This window comes from Coregonus lavaretus (assembly GCF_964263955.1).
Source record: "Coregonus lavaretus genome assembly, contig: HAP1_SCAFFOLD_616, whole genome shotgun sequence".
Classification (NCBI taxonomy): domain Eukaryota; kingdom Metazoa; phylum Chordata; class Actinopteri; order Salmoniformes; family Salmonidae; genus Coregonus; species Coregonus lavaretus.
Window position 1 is genome coordinate 281,416 of NW_028162767.1, and position 23,599 is coordinate 305,014.

The 23,599-nt window shown below is 44.1% G+C and overlaps 1 long non-coding RNA gene across 1 annotated transcript; it reads left to right on the top strand.

Moving 5' to 3' along the window:
- The first annotated feature begins 19,318 nt into the window (after window positions 1-19,318).
- Window positions 19,319-19,904, top strand: LOC311118889. Its single transcript, XR_014611877.1, has 3 exons — window positions 19,319-19,467; window positions 19,646-19,736; window positions 19,849-19,904. It is a non-coding gene; the product is annotated as an uncharacterized lncRNA (long non-coding RNA).
- Window positions 19,905-23,599: the final 3,695 nt, after the last annotated feature.

The following is a 23,599-nucleotide window of genomic DNA, read 5'->3' on the forward strand; positions in this document are numbered from 1 at the left end:
TCCGTCAGGAGAGACGGGTCCAAAATGTCTCTCCTCGGCACCCAGCACCGTTCCTCCGGGCCGTACCCCTCCCACTCCACTAGATATTGGAGACCCCCCATCCGACGTCTCGAATCCAAGATGGACCGCACGGAGTACGCCGGTGCCCCCTCGATGTCCAATGGGGGCGGAGGAGTCTCCCTGATCTCATTTACTTGGAGTGGGCCAGCTACCACCGGCCTGAGAAGAGACACATGGAACGAGGGGTTAATACTTTTATACTCAACAGGTAGTTGTAATCTGTAACACACCTCGTTCAATCTTCTCAGGACTTTAAATGGCCCTACAAACCACCGACCCAGTTTCCGACAGGGCAGGCGGAGGGGCAGGTTTCTGGTAGAGAGCCAGACTCGATCACCAGGTGCGTACACCGGTCCCTCACTGCGGTGGAGATCGGCGCTCGCCTTTTGACGACGGAGGGCCCGCTGCAGGTGGACGTGTGCAGCGTTCCATGTCTCCTCCGAGCGCCGCACCCACTCATCCACCGCAGGAGCCTCGATCTGGCTCTGCTGCCAAGGTGCCAGAACCGGCTGGTAACCTAACACACATTGGAAAGGGGTTAGGTTAGTGGAGGAATGGCGTAGGGAATTCTGGGCCATTTCGGCCCAGGGAACGTACCTTGCCCACTCCTCCGGCCGGTCCTGGCAGTATGTTCTAAGAAACCTACCCACATCCTGGTTCACACGTTCCACCTGCCCATTACTCTCCGGATGGTAACCCGAGGTGAGGCTCACCGAGACCCCCAACCGCTCCATAAAGGCTCTCCAGACTCTGGAGGTAAATTGGGGACCTCGATCAGACACAATATCCTCGGGTACCCCGTAGTGCCGGAACACATGGGTGAATAGCGCTTCGGCGGTCTGTAGGGCAGTAGGAAGGCCCGGCATAGGGAGCAAACGACAGGCCTTAGAGAACCGGTCCACAACGACCAGTATAGTGGTATTCCCCTGTGAAGGAGGAAGGTCAGTGATGAAATCCACCGAGAGGTGAGACCATGGTCGTTATGGAACGGGCAGGGGTAGTAACTTACCCCTAGGCAGATGTCTAGGCGCCTTACACTGGGCGCACACCGAGCAGGAGGAAACATAAACCCTCACATCCCTCGCCAACGTGGGCCACCAGTACTTAGCACTAAGCCAGTGCACTGTCCGGCCGATACCAGGGTGTCCAGAGGAGGGTGACGTGTGAGCCCAATAGATCAATCGATCCCGAACCTCGAGCGGAACGTACCTCCGACCCTCCGGGCATTGAGGTGGACTAGGGTCGGTGCGTAACGCCCGCTCGAGTTCAGCATCGACCTCCCACACTACCGGTGCCACCAGACAAGACTCCGGCAGTATGGGAGTGGGCTCCACGGACCTCTCCTCCGTGTCATACCGCCGAGACAGTGCGTCTGCCTTACCGTTCTGTGACCCAGGGATGTACGTGATCTTAAATATGAACCGGGTCAAAAACATATTCCACCGCGCCTGGCGAGGGTTAAGTCTCCTCGCTGCCCGGATGTACTCCAGGTTACGGTGGTCCGTCAAAAAGAGGAAAGGATGTTGAGCCCCCTCAAGCCAGTGCCTCCACACCTTTAGGGCCTGTACCACGGCTAACAGCTCCCTGTCCCCTACGTCATAATTTCGCTCCGCCGGACTGAGCTTCTTGGAATAAAAAGCACAGGGGCGGAGTTTAGGTGGCGTGCCGGACCGTTGCGAAAGCACGGCTCCTATACCGGCCTCTGACGCGTCCACCTCTACCTGAAATGGTAAAGAGGGATCCGGATGCGCCAGCACCGGAGCCGAGGTAAACAGGTCCTTCAGCCTCCCAAACGCCCTGTCCGCCTCGGCTGACCACTGCAGACGCACCGGACCCCCCTTCAAAAGAGACGTTATGGGAGCTGCCACCTGTCCAAAACCCCGGATAAACCTCCGGTAGTAATTCGCAAACCCCAAAAACTGCTGCACCTCCTTCACAGTGGTTGGCGTTTGCCAATTACGCACGGCTGACACCCGGTCTACCTCCATCTTCACCCCTGACGCAGACAACTGATAACCCAAAAAGGAGACCGACTCCTGGAAAAACAGACACTTCTCTGCCTTGACATACAGGTCGTGCTCCAACAGCCTCCGCAACACTCGGCGCACCAGGGCCACATGCTCGACTCGGGTAGACGAGTACACGAGAATGTCATCTATGTACACGACCACCCCCTGCCCCTGCATGTCCCTGAAGATCTCATCCACGAATGATTGGAAAACTGAAGGAGCGTTCATCAACCCGTATGGCATGACAAGATACTCGTAATGGCCCGAGGTGGTACTAAAGGCTGTCTTCCATTCATCGCCCCCCCTAATGCGCACCAAGTTGTACGCGCTCCTGAGATCTAATTTAGTGAAGAAACGCGCCCCGTGCAATGACTCCGTTATGGTCGCAATCAGCGGGAGTGGATAACTGTACTTCACCGTGTTCTGATTGAGACCACGGTAATCAATGCACGGGCGTAACCCACCATCCTTTTTCTTCACAAAAAAGAAACTCGAGGACGCAGGGGAAGTGGAGGGCCGTATGTATCCTTGTCTCAGAGATTCGTCTATGTAAGTCTCCATAGCTCTCTTCTCCTCCTGAGACAGAGGATACACATGGCTCCGTGGGAGCGCAGCTCCTGCCTGGAGGTCTATCGCACAATCTCCCTGCCTATGGGGAGGCAACTGCGTCGCCCTCGACTTACTGAACACAATAGCCAAATCCCCATACTCAGGGGGAACGTGCAATGCGGGCACCTGGTTTGGACTCTCCACCGAGGTAGCCCCTACGGAAACGCCTAAACATCGACCCACACACTGGGCAGACCACTCCATCAGAGCCCTCTCCTGCCACGAAATAGACGGGTTATGGGTACTCAACCAGGGCATGCCCAGCACCACCGGATACGCAGGCGAGTCGATCAGAAATAGCTGGATCATCTCCTGATGACCCCCCTGCGCACACATCCTAAGTGGCGCCGTGACCTCCCTGATCAAGCCCGCACCCAACGGACGGCTATCTAGGGCATGAACGGGGAAGGGGACGTCAACAGGGAGAAGGGGAATCCCTAAGGCTAAACAAAATTTCTTATCAACAAAATTCCCAGCTGCGCCTGAATCTACCAGCGCCTTATGCTGGGAATGAGGTGCTACCTGTGGAAAACGCACAGGTATACAGAAGTGCGCAACAGAGAGCTCTGGGTGAGTGGGGCGCCTACTCACCTGGAAGGACTCCCCAGTGCGGGGCCTGTCGTCTTCTCCCCTAGGAGGCCATCCCCAGCACCTAGCCGCGGTGTGTCCTCCCCGACCACAGTTGGTGCAGGAGATGGACCCCCTCGTACTCCGACCCCTCCTCTCTCTAGCGCCAGCTCCATGGGGCACGGCTCGGAGGCGCTGGAGGGTGAAATGGACGGACCCCCCTCGGGACGTCCGCGGGTAGCTAGCAGGGTATCCAGCCTGATGGACATGTCGACTAACTGGTCGAACGAGAGGCTGGTGTCCCGACAGGCCAGCTCCCTACGGACGTCCTCACGTAGACTACAGCGGTAGTGATCGATGAGGGCCCGCTCATTCCACCCTGCATCCGCCGCTAGAGTACGGAATTCCAACGCGAACTCCTGGGCACTCCTCTTCCCCTGCCGGAGGCAGAACAGACGCTCCCCCGCCACTTTCCCCTCCGGGGGATGGTCAAACACCGCCCTGAAGCAGCGGGAGAACTCAGCGTACGTGATGGTGGTAGCGTCTATTCTCCTCCACTCGGCGTTGGCCCATTCTAACGCCTTGCCGGAAAGGCAGGAGATCAGGGCGGACACGCTCTCGTGTCCCGAGGGCGCCGGGTGCACGGTGGCCAGGTAAAGCTCCACCTGGAGAAGGAAGCCCTGACACCCGGCAGCGGTCCCATCGTAGGCCCTCGGGAGAGAGAGTCGAACTCCTCTGGGTTCCGGAGCGGGAATGGGCTGACTTGCCGATGGTGACGGCAGGGAAGATGGCGTTGGGGGTGTCCCTCGGGTCTCCCAGCGTTGGAGGGTGGTGATCACCTCCTGCAGGGCGGACCCCATCCGCAGGATCTGGTCATTCTGCTCCCGGACCCTGTCCTCCAACGTCTCCTGTGCTGCTGCGGCTCCTGCTGATTCCATTTGAAATGGTGTGTGATTCTGTCAGTGTTGCTGTAGGTGGGTGTGGTGGTGGAATCAGGCGCAGGACGCAGAAAATAAGTCCAAAAGACTTTAGTGAATGCACAAACTCAAGCACGATGAAATGCCCTGAGGCGAGAACTCCGCACGCAGGCGAAAACAAACGGGCGCACTAAACATGTGCGACAAAACACTCCTACACATAGGAGAACAGCTCAACCGAGCAAACAGTATACGAACTAGCAAAACGCACGACAGTGAAAACAATCACACACAACACCTGACAAACACAACGAGAACTTATAGGACACTAATGACACTAAACGATAACAGGTGTACAATACCAGACCAGACCAAACGAACATAGAAACATACAACGGTGGCAGCTAGTATTCCGGAGACGACGAACGCCGAAGCCTGCCCGAGCAAGGAAGAGAGGCAGCCTCGGCCGAAACCGTGACACAGCTTCTACTTCTTGTCCTGATAACAACACTTCTTCTCCATAATTATCTCTCCACATGGGAGGAATGTCACCACCCCCACTCCTTCTCTCACATCTACAAGGAAGATGAGCTGTACCACCCATCCTAACCCTAATGACAGTCTTTTCTTCTAAAATTGGTGTTGGAGCGATTTTCTGAAGCGCCATTGTAATCAAATGTGATACATTTATAGCTTTAATATCTGTCAATGTTGAACGAGTTGAATTGCTTCTCACTGTTGTTGTAATAGGCTGAAGTGTTGATGTCATTGTTGTTGATTCATCTATTTTCCCTACAGTTTGGAGCTCTTTACTTGTATTTCCATCTATCACCACTAGTCTCACTACATTAACTCTCAGTCCCAACTCTAATCCCTCACTTTCAAACTGTGGATTATAAAAAATAAATGTATAATCACCTTGATCTGCAATCACCCTCAATCTTCAGTCTTCTCTTATCATTCAGCAACGCATACTTTCTCAATGCAACTGCTCCTAACAGATCTAAACTCCTGCCATAGCTATCTTCCCACTGAACTCAAAATTTCCCTTCACCACTGTTCTCTCGTGCACTGGCATGGAAGCTGAGCTGACTTTCCTAGAGTTACTTCAACCCTAGTTTTCATAAAATTTTGGTCTGACTTTTCTCCTATTTTTTTCAAAAACCATTTCACTGATTTATCCACAAATTCCTTCCCACTAATTTGAGGATATTCGATCGGGAAGTCCCCACCTGCTTATGACTTCTTTACACAAGAACTTGGCAACCGATTGAGCATCTTTTAGCTTAGTTGGACATCCTATGCACCTCTTGGTGTAGGAATGTAACCAAGAATAACAGTCACACCCCTACAAACATTATTTTTCAGACAGATTGTGCACCTGCCTATGACATAGTCAACCTGTTCAAGCAAATATGGTGCCCAAAAACCATACTCCTTTGTGATCTTTATCCTAACCTCCCCCCTTGCAACATGAGCTAACCCATGTGCTTCCTGAATCATCAGACCTAATAGGTCTAGAGGCGCTACTATCAACCCCTCATGGTTTATCCAAAGACAACAAAGGATTGTTACTCTGAGGATTTTTTTATTGTCTTCAAACACCTGCTTTCGAAAGTCCTTCAATTTGTGGTTCAATCCCTTGGATTGCTTAATCTTTCAATGGATACTGATTCTTCCAAGGAGGTCTTGCTCCTGGTCGAAGTTAAACTTTCACCTCAATTGGGCTGATTTCACAAGTCCAATATCGGTACTGTGTTGAGACCACAAACATTCTTGAACTTGTTGCAACATCTCCTCTTTCATAGGGTCTGAATCCATCTTCACACTGCAAATAGATTCATGTGTCATCCGTACAGCTTATCGCTCCCCTTGTCCTTGAGCCAAAATCATTATTTTGAGGAATCGCTGATCTTCACTCCTCCAAATCCCCAAATTCTCTTTCATCGGTACGAAAACAGCTTTCTCTGCTTCTGTCATCATTTCTCCTATTTGCTTCTGCTCATAGCCTTCAGAAACCAACAAGGTCACGTGGCACACTCTTCTCAATCTCAAATTCTTTCTCCAGATAATCGTCTGTGTTTATCTTCATAGCTGCTCCTTGTGGTCCTAAAATTATGCAACATGAGCTGAGTTGAACTTTCTTTGGTTAATGACTCAACCATTCCTCTGAGTTCGATTGGGCAGCATTCTTGAAATACTTGAGCGTACAATGAAATGGATATTCCGGAAGCCTCGCATCTGGTATATTTGCCCAAATAAATTTCTCCCATATCTTAGCCTGCTTTAAAAAATCTTCACTGAAATTTCCAATCCAGAATACTGTAGAAGAATCCATCTCTGTCATCATCAACAATTGGTAAACCTTTTCCTTTGGCACTTCTACCAGACCGCCGTCTGGTGTACATTTTATTGTACAGTTCAACTTACACAATGCATCTCTTCTCAACAATGCAATAGGTGTATGTTCTGATACCAGTATGGGTATTGTAATTTTCTGATTTTCATAGCAGAGCTCAATTGGTTCCATAAGAGGAATCAGCTGTTTCACTCCCTCAAATCCAATTGTCCTAATTAGTTGATTGGACATAGTGAGATGTATAACATCTTCAGGCCGAACACAGATAAAAGCAGCTCCGCTATCCGTCATCACTTCCAATGGTCGGTTGTTTATTTTCACCTCAATTGTTGGATCTTTTTCCGGTCCTGATGCTACCAGCTGACACCCCTCTTTCGGATCTTCTGGGCACCCCTAGAATCCTTGCTCCAGGCCCCTATAAGGGTTCACCTGTCCTCCAGATGATCTTTACTTGCCCCTTTATCTTTCTCTGAAATTCCCTCTGGTGTTTCCTCCTGGCCCATTACACTCACGGGCAAAGTTACCAACCTGTCCACAATTATAACACACTTCTGAAGATTGCTGGAAGTATGGCTTAAATCTTCCTCCTCTTCCTCTTCCTAAGCCTTCTCGTCCTCTTCCTCTCCAATTCTGTGTCTGTCCAGAAACTGGCTGTGGATATGAAACAACTGGTACCACTAGTTGTGGCTGGTATAATTGCATTTGACCTGGTTCAGTTGAAGCTGTGGAAGTGATTGTTGATTTGGTGCACACTGATTCTGCATAACCAAAGCTTGTTTCTTCTCCTTCTTATTCTCCACCAGTTGTATTTGATTGAGTTTTCTGAGAGTTTCTTGGTCCTGTTCTTTCTGGTTGTGTTCCTTTATCCTATATAGATTTCTTTCATACCTGGAAACCCAAGGAGATTAGCCAAAAGTCTCTTAATGTCTCCTATGGCAGACTGTGTTCCCACCGTAATTTCTTCCAATTTTGAAATCCAAGTATATGCTCCATCTTGAAGAGTAGGCAGCTTCTCAAGTATATCTGACATATCGGTATTCTGCAAAGGCTTATTCTCCAGGTTCTGTCCTTGAATTATCACTGGCATCATCTTCTTACTTGTGCTCTCTTTCCTTGTAGGATAAAATCCTCTTGAACATGAGGCACCTTTAATCTCCAAATCTTCATCACTTTCTCCATCTTCACTTTCATCAGAGATCGAATCTTTTGTATCCTTCTTCCAACTTCCATCACCCCTTCTTTCCTCTCCGGCCAACCTACATTTGATCACAGGGTCATATCCAACCATGATCTCTTCTGAATCACTCTGATCATCATCATCATCATCTTCAAGTTCCATCCTCCTGAACCTCACTCTACCCTTAGTTTCCAGACATCTCGTTTTCTTCTTACTTTTGGAGTTTGGATTCATCTTTATGGTTGTTTCTGCTTGTCTTCTCTCTATTATTCGTTCATCTTCATCTCTGATGCAATAATCACCCTCCTGAATGATCACTTTAGACTATGTAGCTTATGTTTCCCTCCCTTTTTTAATTTTTATTAATTAACCAATTAATTATTTAATCAATTAATCAATACATTTATTTATTTTATTAATTTATTAACTTATTTATTTATTTTTATTTTATTTTATTTTACCAAATTATTGATTAGTGGCAATCTTACCACATCCGATCAGGAAAAGTAAAGGAAAGTAGTCAACTTCAGAGCAATCCAAAAAAGAAAGACCTGTAATCCAGCAACACTACAGCACTCACAAACCAATTGCTTAATAAGCACCCAATTACCTTAATTTTACAGAATAATGTCAGTGCTGGATTTCCAACACAACTCTAATCAAACCAACTCATGCACAAAAAACTCCAATGTGCAATTCTTAATTACATCAATCAGTCTGTTGCCAAGTCCCTGTCAAATTGTCACAACATGAAATATGCTAGGCACACACAATATCCTGTATGGGAAGGTACGTTTTGTGAACAGAACAGTACTGGCCTTGATTGGACTGGATCCAGGGCAGCACACACTGTCGCGTGACGCACTGGTCAGCACCTCCTCTCTCTCTCTCTCCTCCTCCTTCTCGTCTCTCACATCACAGGAGAACAAAGAACACAAGACAATAATTTAGTATTTTATGCATTCACTGGGTTATTTCAACCATACAATACCCTTTTAGACATACCTATGTTCACATTCGCGCTAAGAAATAAGCAAACAGCTTAACTCAGGAATATTATAAATAGCTCAATAACATTTTATTTTATTTATTTATTTAATTATTTTTATTTTTAATCCGTCAACATATCTCTCATTTATAAATTCAATAGATCTCAATCAAATAGTTTAATCGTTAAGCAACAGCCGATTTAACAAACAGAATACTTTATTAGTGTGTAAGTCTCCCCCTCCTTCTCTGTCTGCATGTCACAGCAGCTCAGTGCAGGCAGGGAAGTGGCATATTTGCTCTACGTAACTCTAAACTCATAAAATCCCACACATGCGCAGTTCATTCACCAGTGCGATTTCAGAGTGAGAAGAGCTCCCCCAAGCAGCTCTCTCCAAGCTAAACAACAGAAAGTAGACAGACCAGCTGTCCCTCTGTTATTTCCCCCAACACAGACAAACAGTAACACTTAACAAAACTCCCAAACCAACACAGAACATAGAACACAAATCCTACTTCGAAGTTTCTTATCTTTACTTATCCTAATCTGCAGATTTATAGTTATTTTCTTATCCATTACAAAACATCTCTATACACTCTTAAAATCCTCCCTGTAGGTTCATAGTCTTTTAACAGTTATTAAACATTCTCTTTTTATAGAGACTCATAAGATTTTAACCTTAACTTCCTCCCAGGGGGCTCATATATAGTTAACAATTATTAACGTTCTCGCTAATGGAGACTCATAAGATTTTAACCTTAACTAACATATTTCCTTACAAAAAACTAAAACCCCTGTTGTCATAGCCTTAGTCGACACACAGCAGAGACCTCCCCTTTTTTTTTCACACACGCACAGGCTCTCTTTTCTCACACACACACAATTCAAGAGGAATGTATCCGTTCCTACGGTCCTCTAAAGCATGCTACCGTCGTTCCTTATTTCTCATTGTTCCTACATTTCTGCTTATTCCGCAGTTTGCAGATATTCAATGAGAGGTTACATCGAACATATACCTCGTCAACTATAAGTCAAGGGGTAACTTACAACCGAATGTATCTACCACAAACTCCAATTCCCAGAACTGACCTTAAAAATCAACCTAGTGAGTTTTCAGGTTTTCGGCCCATCCTAATGATCGCCTCATTTGAGGGCTTCCGTAGATCAACAGCGTCCTAATTAGTATACATTTTCCCTTAGTTCCTGGCCTTATTCCTTCATTCTATTCCTTTTTCCTTTAATTTTATTCAAGCCAAATATCCCTGTGCCCAGTGTTATCAATTCCTATAGACACTCCCCCCTGTTTGCATTATTTTCAACGCAAACACATTTAGAAATTTAGAACGGATTCTCATCACACAGCAAATAACAGCAAAGCGCACACGCAAGTTCTTAACGGTGCAGTCATTCAATGCACACACACGGACACACGAACAGACCAGTGCCAAAGTGGTGAGAAAACTCACCCTTATCTGTCGGACTCTGGAGCGAGAGTCAGCTCGGCGCCCATGATGCAACGTTGAAACAGACGCAACACGTCCAAAATTCCTCGTCGCCATTAATGTAGTGTCGAGATAACGATGCTGAGATGCTGTGATGACAAGAAATCCGCTGACACTGTCCTTGATTATAATAGTTTATTACATCAAAGATTTCAGCGTCAATTTACAGATTTCTGCAGACATCTGGAGAACAACTGACCCAATCTCTAATATGTTGTCCCTCCCCGTCCTTTGTTTCAACCATGGTATTTATAATATGTAACCTGATATGGGTGGTTTTCCCATAAACCAATCCCTGGCCATCACATAACAGACTTCCTCTGTTTTAGGGGGCCCCTATAGTAATGCTTTCCAGATGCTTCCGCAAGCTGAGTCAACTTCCTCTAACACACCATTTGCAAACGTCAGCAAAGTCATAAACTGTTTAGACACTACAAGATCACAATGGTGACTTAGATGTCTCTGCATGATACACAGAGTCAAGACCCTTCAGTGTAGAGCTTGAGGCTTGCACATACATAGTATCCCCATTTTCCAACACAGAGAGAAAAGTACAATGATTCAACTCTTATCGGGCGGCAAAGGAAAAAAATATGTTGTCATTGCTTCCATTGTACTTTTGGGACAATGCTATTAGTTCCAGTGTACTTTTGGGACTATGCTATTGGTTTCATTTTATGTATTTGGACTGTGCATGCTGTTTGTCCTCCTGTCCAGGGGGTGGAGCTGAAGAGCACCAGGCTGCTGATCAGGTACCCAGACCACTGGATGCAGAGAACCCCTCCCTCTCCTCAGAGGACCAAACCTATAGGCCTCAACACCTCCTCAGCCTCCCAGTACGCCTCCACAGGGTAAGGACATCTGTCTGTCTGTCAAAACATCAACTATCATTTATAAACATATATAAGCACTTATAATGGGTTAATTATGAGTTATTATTAAATGTTACCAATCAACTCATATCAACTTTTGAAATGTACAAAAGGACAGACAAATGACGGAAGGAGCACAGGCAGGTGCTTCTGTTTTCATACTGTTTGTGTGTGTGTGTCTCTCTCTCCCTCCCAGGCCCAGGAGGATGGCTCCCATCAATGGTGATGAGTGTTTCTTCTGGGGGATATTCTTTTTTAGACCAGATGGAAGAGTGCCTCCTATATGGATTTCTTTTAAGAAGGTCATACCAAGGATAATTTAGCTATTTGATTTTGAATCTTAAGAAACCTTATCTCTGAGAGATATAACAAAGATCAGGATTTTGTAATTAGATTTTTACATGTATTTCAGCCCGTATTTTTGGCACTGAACAGTCTGCATACTGTATATACTTCCATATTTTCTTTCAACTGGTACTGGGACCTTCAGACGTGTCTTGCGAGGCCTGTGGGCTTCCTAGAGCAAAACAACCGACACATACGTGTTTGTGAGTCTCACCTTTCCATATATTAGCCCAAACTGTTCGAATGCTACAGACAGAAGTTGGCAGATCGACTGTACCGACTTCAGACGAGTAGAGTAACATTTTGTGAGAAGACCGATTTTTGGGATGTCTCATGGTCTGACAAACACCGCTCTAGCTCTGTCACCTTTCACCGCAGATGCAGAAGTGCGACGTAGGCGGACGCGGTGGATTGAGACGCATTAAATGCAAAAACCAGATATCTCTAGCTTCAACTGACAGATTTGTATGGGGATCTTTCTATTATACTAATTTCATTTATGTTAACATGGTTCTGTATTAAAGAAAAGTAGAAATGGGGGACATTTTGTCCATTTTAGAAATGTAGGGCTCACTCTAATACAGTAACCTCCCTTCTCTGACATGCTGTTCTGGTCCTCATGCATGTTATTGACTTAAAGAGGAAGGAAAGGACAGTTCTGCATCAGATACTTGTGTCTTGACTACTTTAAATATGTGTCAACCACGAAACTGACAGTTACTAGCAGTCTCCACACTACCAGTAAGTTGACTCACTGTACAGGACCTCTCTCCTTCATTTCACTTTGTAAGTATTGACAATATCTTGAAATAGAGTTTTTAGTTATCTGTTTTTAGTCATAAGTCATATTCTTGAGGGTAATGTATCATTTTACTTCTTGTTATGTTTTGATCTGTGTTTTGGTTGTTACATCAGGGCCAGTATTCATAAAGTGTCTCAGTGTAGGAGTGTGGATCTACATAGGGATGAGATGATTAACCAGGGTATAAAAGACACGCAAACAAACATTTGAATCTCTGCTCAGTGTGTGTGCGTGTATGGACCCGTGTGTTTGTGTGAATGACACAGTGGATTTAGCTGAGGGCCCTTTAGGACCAGACTGATAGGGAGTAGGGTTGACATCTATACTGTGTAGGAACAAAAATTTTAACACTGCAGTATGTGTGTTTGTGGGTGTGTGTGTGCGCCCACCCGTGTGTGTGTGTGTGCGGGGGATTTGTACATTACTAGACATGACCGCCTTGTTGACCTGATATCCAGCGAGTTCAGATAAGTAGTCTCAGCAACAGCACATATGCATAAACATTCTTGTTTAAGGGGAAGCTGGTTTGAGGTTGATGATGATGTGTTTTCCTGTGTGCCAAATATGGCAGATATTGTTGTTGTGGGGGGAGGCTAGGGGGAGGTGCTTATTTTCAAAGTGGGCTGCTCATTTGACGGCTACATGGAGCAGGCCTTTGCAGAGAAGCTGCCTCGGGTGGAGGTGCAAGCTGGTGGCGCTGATATTTGTCAGTCTTGGCCACTCACACAGGCTTGCAGAGTGTGGCCTCCAGATTGCGGGCCTGACAATAACTAGGGCAAAGCAATTGGCTAGGTACTGCTCTGTTTCAGCGGTCGTGGGCAGCCTAGCTGTTTAGAGAAGTAGGTTATTTCTGTACCCTTGAGAGCCATGCATACAGGGACCTTTGAAATGTTCAATTTGATTAGTGGATTCAAATAAAGTATTTAAAATGTGTGTGACACAGTGGATTTAGCTGAGGGCCCTTTAGGACCAGACTGATAGGGAGTAGGGTTGACATCTATACCAAATAAAATACAGTTTTATTTGCCACATGCGCAGAATACAACAGGTGTAGACCTTACAGTGAAATGCTTACTTATAATCCCTTAACCAACAATGCAGTTTTAAGAAAAGAAAAAAAGTGTTAAGTAAAAAATAGATAAGTAAAAAATAAAAATAGCAAATAATTAATGAGCAGCAGTAAATTAAAATAACAGTAGGGAGGATATATACAGGGGGTACCGGAAGAAAGTCAATGTGCAGGGGCACCGGTTAGTTGAGGTAATTGAGGTAATATGTTCATGTGGGTAGAGTTAAAGTGACTATGCATAGATAATAAACAGAGTAGCAGCTGCGTAAAAGAGGGGGTGGGGGGGGGGGGGGGGGGGGGCAATGCAAATAGTCCGGGTAGCCATGATTAGCTGTTCAGGAGTCTTAAGGCTTGGGAGTAGAAGCTGTTTAGAAGCCTCTTGGACCTAGACTTGGCGCTCCGGTACCGCTTGCCGTGCGGTAGCAGAGAGAACAGTCTATGACTAGGGTGGCTGGAGGCTTTGACAATTTTTAGAGCCTTCCTCTGACACCGCCTGGTATAGAGGTCCTGGATGGCAGGAAGCTTGGCCCCAGTGATGTACTGGGCCGTATGCATTACCCTCTGTAGTGCCTTGCGATCGGAGGCCGAGCAGTTGCCATACCAGGTGGTGATGCAACCAGTCAGGATGCTCTCGATGGTGCAGCTGTATAACTTTTTGAGGATCTGAGGACCCATGCCAAATCTTTTCAGTCTCCTGAGGAGGAATAGGCTTTGTCGTGCCATCTTCACGACTGTCTTGGTGTGTTTGGACCATGATAGTTTGTTGGTGATGTGGACACCAAGGAACTTGAAGCTCTCAACCTGTTCCACTATAGCCCCGTCAATGAGAATGGGGGCGTGTTCAGTCCTCTTTTTTTTCCTGTAGTCCACAATCATCTCCTTTGTCTTGATCACGTTGAGGGAGAGGTTGTTGTCCTGGCACCACACGGCCAGGTCTCTGACCTCCTCCCTATAGGCTATCTCATCGTTGTCGGTGATCAGGCCTACCACTGTTGTGTCGTCTGCAAACTTTATGATGGTGTTGGAGTCGTGCCTGGCCATGCAGTAATCGGTGAACAGGGAGTACAGTAGGGGACTGAGCATGCACACCTGAGGGGCCCCCGTGTTGAGGATCAGCATGGCAAATGTGTTGTTACCTACCCTTACCACCTGGGGGCGGCCCGTCAGGAAGTCCAGGATCCAGTTGCAGAGGGAGCTGTTTAGTCCCAGGGTCCTTAGCTTAGTGATGAGCTTTGAGGGCACTATGGTGTTGAACGCTGAGCTGTAATCAATGAATAGCATTCTCACGTAGATGTTCCTATTGTCCAGGTGGGAAAGGGCAGTGTGGAGCGCAATAGAGATTGCATCACTGTGGATCTGTTGAGGCAGTATGCAAATTGGAGTGGGTCTAGGGTTTCTGGGATAATGGTGTTGATGTGAGCCATGACCAGCCTTTCAAAGCACTTCATGGCTACAGATGTGAGTGCTATGGGTCGGTAGTCATTTAGGCAGGTTATCTTAGAGTTCTTGGGCACAGGGACTATAGTGGTCTGCTTGAAACATGTTGGTATTACAGGCTCAGTCAGGGACATGTTGAAAATGTCAGTGAAGACACTTGCCAGTTGGTCAGCGCATGCTCGGAGTACACGTCCTGGAAATCCATCTGGCCCTGAGGCCTTGTGAATGTTGACCTGCTTAAACTCACATAATCTACGGAGAGTGTGATCACATAGTAATCAGGAACAGCTGATGCTCTCATGCATGCTTCAGTGTTGCTTGCCTCGAAGCGAGCATAGAAGTGATTTAGCTTGTCTGGTAGGCTTGTGTCACTGTGCAGCTCGCGGCTGTGCTTCCCTTTGTAGTCTGTAATAGTTTTCAAGCCCTGCCACATCCAACGAGCGTCAGAGGCGGTGTAGTACGATTCAATCTTAGTCCTGTATTGACTCTTTGCCTGTTTGATGGTTCGTCGGAGGGCATAGCGGGATTTCTTATAAGCGTCCGGGTTAGAGTCCTGCTCCTTGAAAGCGGCAGCTCTACCCTTTAGCTCAGTGCGGATGTTGCCTGTAATCCATGGCTTCTGGTTGGGATATGTACTTACGGTCACTGTGGGGATGACGTCATCGATGCACTTATTGATGAAGCCAGTGACTGATGTGGTGTACTCCTCAATGCTATCGGTAGAATCCCGGAACATATTCCAGTCTGTGCTAGCAAAACAGTCCTGTAGCTTAGCATCTGCGTCATCTGACCACTTCCTTATTAACCGAGTCACTAGTGCTTCCTGCTTTAGTTTTTGCTTATAAGCAGGAATCAGGAGGATAGAGTTATGGTCAGATTTGCCAAATGGAGGGAGAGCTTTGTACGCATCGCTGTGTGTGGAGTAAAAGTGGTCTAGAGTTTTTTTCCCTCTGGTTGCACATTTAACATGCTGGTAGAAATTAGGTAAAACAGATTTAAGTTTCCCTGCATTAAAGTCCCCTGCCACTACGGGCGCTGCCTCTGGATGAGCGTTTTCCTGTTTACTTATGGTCTTATACAGCTCAATTGAGTGCAATCTTAGCGCCAGCATCGGTTTGTGGTGGTAAATAGACAGCTACGAAAAGTATAGATAAATAGTGTGGTCTACGGCTTATCATGTGATACTCTACCTCAGGCGAGCAAACCCTTGAGACATCCTTAGTATTTGATTTTGTGCACCAGCTATTTTTTACAAATATACACAGACTTGTCTTACCGGAGTCAGCCGTTCTATCCTGCCGATGTAGCGTATATCCCGCCAGCTGTATGTTATCCATGTCGTCGTTCAGCCACGGCTCTGTGAAACATAAGATATTAGAGTTTTAATGTCCCGTTGGTAGGATAATGTTGATCTTAGGTCGTCCAATTTATTTTCAAATGATTGAACATTGGCTAATAGGATTGATGGAAGAGGTAGTTTTCTCGCCCGCCGTCGGATCCTTACAAGGCACCCCGACCTACGTCCACGATATCTCCGTCTCTTTCTCATGCGAATGATGAGGATTTTGGCCTTGTCGGGTGTCTGTAGAATATCCTTCGCGTCTGACTCGTTGAAGAGTCGTAATGTGTAGGATGTGTATTTTAACTTTTCTACATCCATAACTACCAGCACTCTAGACATTGATACAGACTCCATGGACCTTCACTACATATGCTATATGTGTGTGTGTGTGTGTGTTTGTGTGTGTGTGCATGTGCTTGTGAATCACTTGCTGTTTAGCCTCACAGCTTGGGGATAAGAGATATCATTGAACCTGGTGGTCAATCTTTAGGCTGCTGTACAGCTTGATGGACCGTAGAGGTTTGAACATTTATCCTCCTATATTTGGGGTTCTGAGAATAAAACAGCTTCAGAACAATCAATGTAGAAATATGTGTTTACAGTACTACAGATCTGTTCAGTAAGTGAATGTTGTTGTTGGTGTTGTTGTTGATGTCTTTATTGCATCCATTAGGAAATTGTTTTTGCATCAGAGAGCATGTAATCTTAAATAGACAGATGTAGACAGACATGCAACACGTCACACACATTACATACATAGACTGCAATAGACTTACAGACAGACAGTATTCACATAGACAACCATATAGCACAATACAACACAACACAATATGAGCCTGGTTCATTTTCAGTAATGAGGCCCTGTACCCCATTTACAGTTTATACTTCAATGTATCAGGTGTAGTTATTCACCAGCTATAGAGTGAGTTGTTGTTTATGTTTCTAAGACTGCAGGGTGGGAGATGCAACAATGGCCTTGAGAACAGCAGGAAGTGTGTTGGTGGTCTTTCTCTGGTCTGTAGCAGGTATGGTCTCATTCTTATCTTTTAGTTGATCTGTTTAACAATCTACAGACATTTCTAAAAGGATAAGAATCATAATGTTATTCTGGTGTGTTCTGTTAGGCGTCTCCACTTCACTTAAATAGTTATCTTTTACACCTCACTGAGTGATGCTTATCTGTGGTTTCCATTCACACTCAACTCTACTCTAAGTGTGAGCTAATAGGCCTTGGCTTAATTCTGATACCATTGTGTTGTGTGACTGTGTTTCAGTGGTACTGGGTCAGTATGGCTGGAGTGTGACATACACCACTCAGAGTATCTGTACCTTGAAGGGGTCAACAGTGCAGCTGTCCTGCTCTTACACATATCCCAGTTGGTATAATGTCATAAAAACCTTCTGGTTCACTAAAATGTATGCTGTGGATAATTATGTGAGTCTGAGTGATGACCTAGACTATAAAGGACGTGTGAAGTACCATAGAGACACAAATGGCCACACCCTGACTATCACATACCTGAGAGAGAGTGACTCAGCTATGTACATGTTCAGATTGATAACAGATCAGAACGGAGGGAAATATACTGGCTATCCTGGAGTCACTCTGTCTGTCACAGGTACAGTTACATTCAATAAAGCTAAACTGTTGAATTCCATTTAGTTCAGGAAAATTGTCTTTGTTTGTATTTATGAAATACAAATAATATGATACTATGTCTATATAGCAATTGTCATGTCTTTATTGATCTGTTTGAGAATGTATTGCATCATGTGATGACACTAGACAACAGGTGATTCAGGTTTATGTTGTCTACTCCAGACCTGCAGGTGAAGGTGACTCCTTATTCACAGACTACAACATGGAAGACACTGACCTGTAGCACCACCAGTTGTCCTCTGACTGGTAACCCCACCTACATCTGGTACAAGAACGGACAGATAGTAACTGACAACACTTCCCCCTATTCAGTCTATCCTGATGCTGCAGACAGCTACTCCTGTGCTGTAAAAGGCCGTGAGGCTCTCCACTCTCCTGCAGTGTGTGAGTACAGTACAATAGTACAGTATTCTACTCAGCAAGTATCATGCACTCAGGCAAAAGAGACAGTTCTTACTTTATCAATCATTACAGAACAAAAAGGCTTTTGTTACTCATCGTCTATATTACTTTAAATTATTATGATTATAATTAAGTATTGTGACATTAACACTTCCGGACATTCATATTTTCTATCAGATAAACCAAAGAACACCTCAGTGTCAGTCAGTCCCTCTGGTGAAATAGTGGAGGGCAGTTCAGTGACTCTGACCTGCAGCAGTGATGCGAACCCACCTGTGCAGAGTAACGCCTGGTGGTACAAGAAGAATGGAGGTGGCTACCAGAGTATGACAGGACCACAGCATGTCTTCAATCAAATCCAGTCATCTGACACTGGAGAGTACTACTGTGAGGTCCAGAATGAGATGGGGACAGGCTGGTCTAGGACCATCAACATGGATGTGAAGTGTGAGTAAAGTACAGCTCAGTGTCTGAATGCTAAGGTAGCAAAACAATAGTAATTAAATGAAGTAGTCCTAAAGCACAGCATCTCCAAATGTGTATTTGTTAACGTTTTGTGTAAGTTATAGTTTTAGATAGTTCTCTGACTTAACAGATCATTAATTTTTGACATGACATGTCATTTATAAATATACTACTGTCGTAAATATACTACTGTCCTAACCCTCTGACAAATTCTCCTTTACCAGATGGCCCAAAAAGCACCTCAATGTCAGTCAGTCACTCTGGTGAAATAGTGGAGGGCAGTTCAGTGACTCTGACCTGCAGCAGTGATGCCAACCCACCTGTGGACAAATACACCTGGTACAAGAAGAATGGAGCTTCACTGACAGGATCTGAAAAGACATACAATTTCACAACCATCAGCTCTGAGGACAGTGGAGAATACTACTGTGAGGCTGACAATAAATATGGACGCCTCAACTCTTCTTATGTGTCTGTGGACGTTCAGTGTTAGTACACCTAACCTCATCTTTTGATCAGAGGATCACATTTGAATTAATATTTCAATCACAAGTCTAAGTTTCACGATGCTCCTCATGTAAAACACTATTTAAAATACTGTTGTTACATATTGTTCACCAGATGGCCCAAAGAACACCTCAGTGTCAGTCAGTCCCTCTGGTGAAATAGTGGAGGGCAGTGCAGTGACTCTGACCTGCAGCAGTGATGCCAACCCACCTGTGGACAAATACACCTGGTACTTTCAAAATAAGACTTTTCTAAATGCATTTGGAAAGATCTACAACATAAGTAACTTCAAGTCTAAGGACAATGGACATTACCACTGTGAGGCCTGGAATGGAAGAGGGTCTAGGAACTCTACAGTTCTGATGATAACTTTACCAGGTGAATTTTCACCTTCAATATTTCAATACAAAATTACATTTCAAGCTCATTTTAGTAATTATACGTTGGCATATCCTACTTAGTTTTTAAAAATTATGTATACGTTGAGATTAGATCACTTAACAAATATTTTCAGTTTATAACATGCAGTACTCACATCATCCATATTTTCATTTAGGGAAACAAACCTCAGTTATGACTGCAGCTGTAGGAATCATAGTTGTTGTTCTGGTTCTCATCCTCTGTCTCTCTGGCTTCATGTGGTTCAGGTGAGTGATCTTTTAAATATTATTTCACTCTAACACTTTTTTAATAACTTAATTCGTTAATTAATTAATTCATTCATTCAAGAATAAATTAATTCATTAATGTGCAAACCAGGAAGAAGGCCTCCAAATCCACCTCTGACACAAGAGACACATCAGAGAATGTACAGGTGAGTCTGTTAGAATCAGATTATTTGTATTGCTTTGTGGAACATTTCTACTCCTCATGTTGTCTGTCCTCTCACCCCATCAGGGAGACTCTAGTCCAGTGTATGACAACGTCTCAGGCATGGTCATGACCCCTACTGCAGCACAAAGAGCGGACACAGACTATCAAGATGACGTTCACTACGCCAGCGTCCACTTCTCTCGCTCCAAAAAGCAGGAAGTGCCTCTGTACTCCACCGACCAGCTGCCTCAACCCCAGAAACAGGACGAGGATGTCCAGTACGATGCTGTGAAATTCAACAGCCCCAGTGCTGCCACCCGGTGAGCAAATTCTGCCATTAAAATAACATGGAGCCAATACTAGAACATTGTGAATACACCACATTAAAGGAGAAGTTTGCTTTTTTACAACCAAATTTATATTTCTGATGTAAATGGCATGTTATAGAAGGGTCTAGACACCTTTTTTTGCGATTTCACTTGTTTTTGAGAAACTTACCCAACCAGCAATTAACTTCCTCATCCTTGTTGTGCATTACGGAGGCTCTGAAATAACATGAACAAATGCTCTAAAAACACCCAAATACGTCCTTTTAGAAACTGAAATGCTCTCAGTATAGTGATGCAGGTCTTTAGATTTTGCAGTTGTACACATGAAATTGTGTCATTCCAAAGTTTATCCACAACATTAAATTCAAATTTGCGTGACAGTTTCCCCTGTCCAACTGTTCCATTCTCAGTGTAGCCTGCTGCTAGAATGGACCAGAGGCATCAATCGAGTCGCAACAACATGGAACATAACGTGAGGATAAAGTTCGGAATGACACAATTTCATATGTACAAAATTTAAAGACATGCATCACTATAGACTACTTATAGGTTTTGTTTCTTAGAGGATATTTTGGGGTGTTTTTGGAGCCCACTTACTGCACAACAAGGATGAGGAAGTGAATCGCTGCTTGGGGATAGTTTCTCAAAAATAAGGGAGATCGCAAAAAAATTGCCAATTACATACATTTTTTAAAATATTTGGTAGTAATTCAGGTAATTCATATCCTGCTGCTTATTGGAGAAGACCATGAGGTCATCAATAAGCAGAACAGTTGAGCCCTAGTAACTACTCATTGTTTACATGGGATTTCCTTACACTACGAACCCAACAATGGACATCTCAACACAATTAATATGACATGTCTATAATGAGAGAGTGATGGTTTTGAGGAACTGTTCAAACTGCATTCCAAATGGAACCCTGTTCCCTATTTAGTGCACTACTATGGACCAGAGCCATTTAGGCCCTAGTGCACTATAAAGAGTATAAGATGGGGGTTTTTGGAAAGCAGATTCTGTTTCATTTCTGTTTCTCTCTCTTCAGACGAGCAGCAGCACAAGCAGCTGAGGAGGACTCCTCTGTGATCTACAGTACAGTCAACAAACCCAGAACCAAGAAGACCTGAACACAACAAACCCAGAACCAAGAAGACCTGAACACAACAAACCCAGAACCAAGAAGACCTGAACACAACAAGTTTGACAAAAACCCCTGTATATCTGGAGCTGTAGTCCAACTAAGTGATATAATAATATATCATAAGATATGCAATTTAGAAAACGCTTTTATCAAAAGCGACATACAATTATGAGGGAATACATTTTTCGTGCCGGTGGCCCCATTGGGAATCGAACCCATGCACCGTGCTCTACCAACAGATTACTCTATTCAAACTTAGTTGGAGTGTTTATCGAGGGTCAGTCTTGTCTTTTAAACAATGCTGAATAAGAGGGGGTACCTTGTAAATATTTTCTAAGTTACATCTTTTAAGTAATATCAAAAAAGATATGTTACAGCAAACCCAGAATCTGAACACAAGAACTTTGACAATAATGTTGCTTTGTATTTCTTAAGTAGCTTTGATGTCCAGTTATATTTTACTAACTATATACAGTACCAGTCGAAAGTTTGGACACACCTACTCATTCAAGGGTTTTTCTTTATTTTTACATTGTAGAATAATAGTGAAGACATCAAAACTATGAAATAACATATTTGGAATAATGCAGTAACCAAAAAAGTGTTAAACAAATCAAAATATATTTTATCTTTTAGATTCTTCAAAGTAGCCACCCTTTGCCTTGATGACAGGTTTGCACACTCTTGGCATTCTCTCAACCAGCTTCATGAGGAATGCTTTTCCAACAGTCCTGAAGGAGTTCCCACGTATGCTGGGCACTTGTTTTGGTACCCTTCCCCAGATCTGTGCCTCGACACAATCCTGTCTCAGAGCTCTACGGACAATTCCTTCGACCTCATGGCTTGGGGTTTGCTCTGACATGCACTGCCAACTGTGGGACCTTATATAGACAGGTGTATGCCTTTCCAAATCATGTCCAATCAATTGAATTTACCACAGGTGGACTCCAATCAAGTTGTAAAATACGGTATTTCAGTTTTTTATTTGTAATACATTTGCTTAAAACCTCTTTTCGCTTTGTCATTATGGGGTATTGTGTGTAGATTACTGAGGAAATTGTTTTATTTAATCAATTTTAGAATAAGGCTGTAACGTAACAAAATGTGGAAAAAGTCAAGGGGTCTGAATACTTTCCGAATGCACTGTATATATATATTTTATGTTATGTATATATATTTTTAATAATCAAACTTCTGAGATTTTATTTGAAGGCTAAGAACATTACATTTCTTCTATACTGTTTCTGTTCTATTCTATTGTGATATAAAGTACTGTAAGATGATACACACAATATACGTTTGCTTGATATTTTCATTTACATTTTTTATTCGTTTTATGACAGTTATGGTAAAATTGCCTCAATGTCCTGATGCAACTACTTGATGCAACATTTCTTATCCCTTTTATAAACATTTAAATAAAATAAACTGAAGTGTGTAGTGTGAGAAAAAACATTTCAGCAACTTTTAAGATTAAACTTAATTGTCATTGTTTTTACCTTATAACAGTATCTTCAGTGGAGAGAAAATGGAAAGCTTTCAAAATCACACCTCTTGTACCGTACAGTACACACAGTAACTACAAATAATACATTTACATTGGTTTGTAGAGCAATAGTGGTTTATTCACCTTCATCATCATCATGTCTGTATAAAATATACACAGACACTTTCAGAAGGAGCAATGTCCAGCACCTAGACACACAACCAGTTACATGAAATATTATGCATTGTCATTTTTAACACACACCATAACATTATACTCCCATTTCTACTTCAACATATAGTGAAATACACATATAAATAATAGCCTAAATGCAGGTTAATTTTGCTGGGGGCCAATGAGGAGATTCGGGATCTTTCCCCCACGCCATCTTTACCCCACGTGTTTCCATGGCATTTCGATTGTCTTGGTCGAGTTCCATTTACCTCATTATATTATCTATAGGACACAATATGGATGTTTTGAGTGTTGAGGGTAATTCCGTCAGCCAGGGGATTTCATTCCGGAACACAGAGATGGATCATTCCGGAATGTTCAACGATTAATAATTACACTCACAGTTAAAAAGTTCAGACCAAGTAGTGAGATTATTGCTTGATTTTAGCCTTTTGTCCTTTGAAAAATAACAGTCCACCATTTTGTCCAACTAGCAGTTAGTGAATAGAATACATCATTGTTTAGTGAGAATGTGATGTAATATAGAATGAGTGCTATGGTCTCCAA